Source organism: Pezoporus flaviventris, unplaced genomic scaffold, assembly GCF_033815535.1.
Source record: "Pezoporus flaviventris isolate CSIRO_AGI_PZ_B2104156 unplaced genomic scaffold, CSIRO_AGI_Pfla_v1 ptg000045l, whole genome shotgun sequence".
NCBI lineage: Eukaryota > Metazoa > Chordata > Aves > Psittaciformes > Psittacidae > Pezoporus > Pezoporus flaviventris.
Window position 1 is genome coordinate 14,228,439 of NW_026892593.1, and position 6,349 is coordinate 14,234,787.

The following is a 6,349-nucleotide window of genomic DNA, read 5'->3' on the forward strand; positions in this document are numbered from 1 at the left end:
TTTACAAGTGACAAATCCATACAATACAAGGTGTAGTTTCTTATTAGCAACTAGCGAGTAAATACAGGTGGTTTTATACACAAAATCACAACCTCTAATAATAGCTGCTTTACAAGCACACATATTCAGGATGTTACTTTTCAGTTACCCCCAAATGATGTTTTGCAGTTAATTATTCTTTCTCTTCCTCTATCTCATTCTGCTTGGGGTATTCACGGTCAGCTCCTGTACCTGAGGCATCAGGTTTTTCCATTCGTCTGTCCAGCTCATGGCAAGGCTTGACAAACTTTGCAGGCAGTCTCCATGGACCTGTAGGCAGGAGGACACAAATATAGCCCCTCCTCCAGGTTATCAGTTCTTGAGAAGCAGACAGGTTAAACTGCACATTGTTAACAGTCACAGAGTATGCTGCATCATTGCCTCTTTTTTTTTTTTTTTTTTTTTCTGCCACCCTGATGCTGCTTAGGTGATGACTCATAAAGCTTGTGGTTGCACTACCCCTCTCGCTTTTTCAGTTAGCAGTTCTTATTTCAACCGATCTATCTATTCCTCCAAGTCTTGGATTCACCCCCAGGTTACCTTAAACATACTAAGCAAGGCTCCTACCATGCACCCACTGTGTTGCAGGTGCTCTTTAGGCTTTGTCTGTGGTGTCTCTACAAACTGCCTCAATACTTCAATAGATTGAGAGGTTGGGTTTTGTTTTGTTTTTTGTTGGTTTGTTTGTTTTGTTGGGTTTTTTGGGTTTGGTTTTTTTTTTCTTCACTCCTCAGCTCTGGCGTCCATCCTGGCCGTTCTGCCGGTGGAGCACCGAGAGCTGAATTGGAGGTCAGGTTTTTTTTGGGGGTTGGTTTTTTTTTTTGGTTTTGTTTTTCTTTTTTATTTTCCAAAAGTCTCTCCCCCTGCTTTGCACAGCTACAAATGCCATCCTGCTTGGCAGCAGCTACAGCTGCCTGCCTGCTTCAGCAGCAACCATAAATACCTGAGGGCAACCGCACTTTTACATTAACCCTTTCTTGACCGAAAAGTTAAACTGCTACTGGTTAAAAACTTTTACAGGAACCCAACAACAAAAAATACACAGAACACCGTCTGCCCTCAACACACACACACACACACACACACACACACGTATGGGATCCCACAAGCACACGCCACACAACTACAATATTTGAAGCACAAAATCCAGACAATCCATTACTCCCACTACAGTCCCACGTACAGAACGTGGCACAAGGACCCTGTGGAGACTAACAGGAAACCAGCTCTGAGAAGCATCATTGCAGTGCGAGGTGGCAGGCTCATCCTTAGTGGGCGTCCCCGCAGAGGCTCTGCCTCCCCCACATCGTATGAGGCTTGGGCTTTTATACTGACCAAAATGCACACTCATTCCAACACAGGTGGCCAGCTTATGTTGAAGGAAGTGGCCAGCAATATCTTTAAAGGTTTCCAGAGGTCGACAGAAACTTAGACATACTTATATTTACCATCTTCTAGTACATAAGTATCACAGAGAGACTGTATCAAATGAGTTGTATAAGTGTCCTGGGTTCAGCAGTAGCAGTCATGTTTTTCCTTTGTGGTAGCTGGTGCAGTGCTGTGTTTTGACTTCCAGCCTGGGAACAGTGTTGGTGAAGCCGATGTTTTCGGTAGTTGCTAAGTGATGTTTGCCCTGACCAAGGACTTTGTGAGGCTCATGCTCTGCCAGGGAGGAGGGGAAGCCGGGAGGAAGCAGAGATGGAGCGCCTGACCCGGGCTAGCCAGGGAGGTATTCCATACCACAGCACGTCATGCCTGGGGTGAGGGGTAACTGGGAGTTACCCGGAAGGACACGGGCTTCTGGGTGGAACTTGTTTTCTTGGCCGGTGGTATCGTATTCTCTTCCCTTGTTATTTTCCCTTATCATTGTTGTAGTCGATAGTAGCGGTGGTGATTTGTGTTGTACATTGTTTGCTGGACTGTTCTTGTCTCAACCCGTAGGAGTTGCACTCTCTCGATCCTCCTCCCCGTTCCTCTGGGAGCGGGGAAGGGGAGAACCCCGGTGGGGGGGGACACACGGACCTCGATTGTTGTCAGCTCGGCACCACTCACTGGGAGTGAGTGAACAAGTTACCTGACTGGGTTTAAACCACGACAGTTCTTTTTAAAAGCCTACAGGACCCAGGATTCCCAGGCAGTCTCCCATCCAAGTACTAACCGAGCCCGACCCTGCTTAGCTTCTGAGATCAGACGAGATCGGGTGTTTTCAGGGTGGTGTGGCCGTAGGCCACAATTTTTTGGCAGAAAACAGCCCTCCAGCACCAGCGGCATTCTCTGCTGGAGAGAGTGAGACCAGCAGGCAGAACATGCCAGAGTGCAAAGTGTGGCGAAATCCTCTCAATCTTTTCAGAGGGGCAGAGTACAGGAGGTACATGTGGGTGACTGGGAAGGAGCCTTTTACCTACTACGACATTAATTTGTCTGCTCAGGATCATCAGAACTTTTTCACATGTGATACAGATGCCCTTCAGCCTTCAGATACAGTTATGCAGAAAGCGTGGCGAGAGAGAAACCCTCAAGCTCGGATCAAAGCAGCATACCAAGCTTTAGAGTTGAACAATGATTGTGCCACTGCATATGTCCTCCTGGCTCGCTTCACTTTAAGAAAGGCTGAAAATATCCATAAAATGGATGTCCTGAGCTCAAATTTCAATTCATTCAATCACTGACAAGGGGGTGTCCTGGGGTGATGCTGACTCTTTCCAGTGTTTCACCCTTCGAGCTGGCACCCACCGCAAACTGGAATCTGTAATTTACACACATATAACCTCAACCTGTTAATTTTACTTCCACAGGACCTTTCCAAATGCTGGTTTCCAAATCCTTGTACTGGACAAGAATACCCGGAATTTTAGTCATATAACCTGAACCTAATGCCTGACCATGTATTATAGCAGGGGAGTCATTAAAGTCTCCTGTCAATAGCACAAAAAAATCATAACATATAAAGTTGAGTATAAGAGGATTTTAACCCATCTGTGGTCACCGCTTCTCAGGCCTCCTTAACTATTTTGAGATCAAAAGCTTCCCACTCTTTAGCCCCCTGCTGTGTAGTAAACACAGGATATGCAGAGAGGCCCACTGCAGAAAATTCACTAGTAATAATCGCATCTTGGATTAACCTGTGCCAACAGAGCACAGGATTTGTGCCCCCTGATACCTCTCCCACCTCTTCCTTCTGGTTGCCTTCTTTAAGGAAGGGGTTTTGCGGAGGATAAGGTGGAGGCACCGATAGAGATGTGTCAATCCAAGTCTCGAGGGCTTCAAGCTTTTTCATCAATTGTTGCAGCTGAGAGTCTCCAAGGCCAGTGAGTAGTTGCTGATGAGCTGAGCAGACCGACCCGGGAGATGAAGAGTCAGAGTCTGGAAGCAGAGGATATAGATCTGGCTCGGATTTAGGGGACTCGGAGTCTGATCCTGGGTTGAATTCAGGGTCTCCGTTGTTCGCAGCTATGTCTTTCTTGTCAGGTGTCTCTCGTTCGGTATGTGGCCATCTGCGGACCTGGCTCTTGCTTTCATCGGCTTGGGGCATTGATTTTTTCAGCGCCGTTCCAGGTACCACAGGAGGTGCAAAAGTCATAGCCACAGCACTATGATGGGGGTTAGGGGAGACAGCCTCTTCTGGAGCTGTGGCGGCAAATACAGAAGCTACTGCTGCCCTTTCCAGTTTCATCTCTTTCAAAGTCTCAAACACCAATCTCCAAAGTGTAGAGTGTTACTGTGCACCTTTGGTCCCTTTACTAACCTCGTGATCACGGGACCACTTTAACAGCCTCTGTAAGGCGGCACCATCGTATTGCAGTCCTCTCTTAGAATGTGTTGGAGGAGCTTCACCACCGCCTGTTCCTCTTTGGATAGCAAGTGCCCCATCTCCTCCCCAGCCGCTCACCTGATCAGGGCGATATTCCCGAAGTTTTGCAGACATCTGACATTCCAGCACCAGGGCAGCACTGAATTTCTGCCAGCTCTCCGCCCCCTCCTTTTCGTTGGACCTTCAAACTCGTCTTCGTCGAGTTACCGATCGCAGGGTCCCTGTTCGGGCGCCACTTGTTGACGCGGGAGTCACGGACACCACAGAGACGATCAATGTGATCAACCGATTGCCAAAATTATTACAAAGCCTTAACTCCTTATATACTACTTCTTACATGCAGTTACAGTGATTTGGCATATTATGATTGGATACATGTCTTGAAGACCCTTAGTGACTAACATATAATTGGTTAAGCACAGGTGTGAGAACTCGACCTCGAAAGCTTGCCAACAGTCCACAGTTCTCATTAACTCAGTGAATTCCAGCTTTTTCTTATCTTGCTTGCTTATGCTTCTTTGGGCCTCTCATGGCCTTGCTGTATCTTTCAGGATTATTCAGAGTTTATGTACTAATTATGCATTCCCCTGTGAGAACACTGTCTCCGCATTATGACACTTTTCATTCTGGGCTTTGTGTGTAATCCATGAAGAAAAACATATGCTTCTTAAGACTGATTCAGAGTTTACTCTTCTCCCACCATTCTAGAGAATCTGCAGACAGATTAGGCCTATAGTTAAGTGAGTTTAATTCCTCTGTCCCACCATCCCCTTCCTGAGACTGTAAATAGGCTTTTCAGGATAGAATTTGTATGTTAGATTGAAATTTAAATTGTATATCCATCAATCCAAAGTGAATCAGTTCATATTAATAATATTATCAATGTTATTCACTCTAGATGAACACCTAGCTATTAAATTCAGTCTAACTGTACTTCAGCTTTTACTAAGCAACCACATACTGGATAAAGATTTCATTGAACAACATTAAAAAATAAGGCTTGAACTAGTCTATCACAAACAACATTTGTGTTGATATTTTCATTAAAAAACCTCTTACTATGAAATAAACATTTTTAGTGTATCACCCTTATACCTGAATTAAAATAAAAGCCTTCTCATTTTTAACTTTCTCTGTTGAAAATAAACAGAAAGACTGTGATATTATGGGTGTAAACAGTTATTGATGTATATATTGATTTGCTAATCTTTAAAAATAACATTTTTCAAGGAGTTCTACTCTCATAAGCATAAGGTTTCACAGGATTTTTAGTTGCATTTTCATCGACCTGAAAAAAATGAGCATCTTCTTACTGCAAACTATCTTGGGAACCATAATAAATTTTAATAGCTAATACTTGTAAAATATTTTTCTTCTGCTGTTTTCCTGGTTTGGGCTTTTAGTTAATTTGATGACTAATGTTCACTATAGCAGTTTAAAACTAAATTTCTCCCCTTGGGTCAGAAATTTAAAAGACATCTACAACTATTCAGAAAGTCTACCAAGTGTATGCCTATCAAGCTGTAAAGGAGAGAAAGAAGAGAACTCCACCCTCATGACAGAAAAGCAGATGTATGTTTGTTGATATATTTAAATTTTGTTTGTGATATCATAATTGCATTCACCAACTACTTGACAAAATTTTCATACTTTTTAAATCATCAATGATTTTAGCAAATTGCTATTAGTTCTAGACCTGGACAAAGAAAAGAGCAAACAAGAGTATTTTGAAACTCACATATTACTCTGGTGTGTGTGTCTGCCATAGGAGAAGCAAAGGGCAGGTCTGCTGCTTCTCTTGTACCTCATTCCCTGTTGCTTCTGTTCTAGTTCCCAGCTATTGGGGAATCAAATATCCTGTTGCCATTTTGTGTTGTTAATATTCCACAGTAGCATGCTATCTGTTCCACCTAAAGCTAATAGCTTAAAATTCAGGCGATTCATCTTTCTGTGCAGTGTGTAAGAATGTTGTCTCATATTAATATGGTATAGGCTTCTTGCACACCACAGCTACCACATAAATGTAAAGAGTACACTTTAGATCTTATTACATTTTGTGAGTCTGATTTATAAAAAATGAACTAAGTAACTGCAATGATAAATCTATCTAATACAAAAAAAAAAAAAAGTTTGAAAACACAGTATGTGTTTTGTTATAGTGTAAACTTTACCAAAAGTAGAATTCTAAATATCAGCTTCTTTTGAAATACAGTGAAGAAATCCTTTGGGAACCACAAATGCTATTATATTTTTTAAAAAACATGCAGGAATGCATTATAAATAATTTTTAAATTATGACCACTGTCAAATATTTGTACTTGCAGCTCACTTGAGAACTGTGTTTTGGGCAGTTGATGTTCTCTCTGACTCTACCATAGATTTAGCTGAAATTTCTTTCTGTATAGAAGACTCATTGTTACTTCCAAGTTGTTTGGTTTTGTTTCTTTTTTTCTTTTTTTTTTTAATTTGGGTGGTTTACTTATGGTATTGATGGGATTT

The 6,349-nt window shown here is 42.5% G+C and overlaps 1 non-coding gene across 1 annotated transcript; it reads right to left on the reverse strand.

Annotated features, from left to right (window-relative positions):
- Positions 1-2,148: 2,148 nt before the first annotated feature.
- On the reverse strand, positions 2,149-2,267 carry LOC133276725 (5S ribosomal RNA). Its single transcript, XR_009745981.1, has one exon. It is a non-coding gene; the product is annotated as a 5S ribosomal RNA (ribosomal RNA).
- Between the last annotated feature and the right edge of the window lie 4,082 nt (positions 2,268-6,349).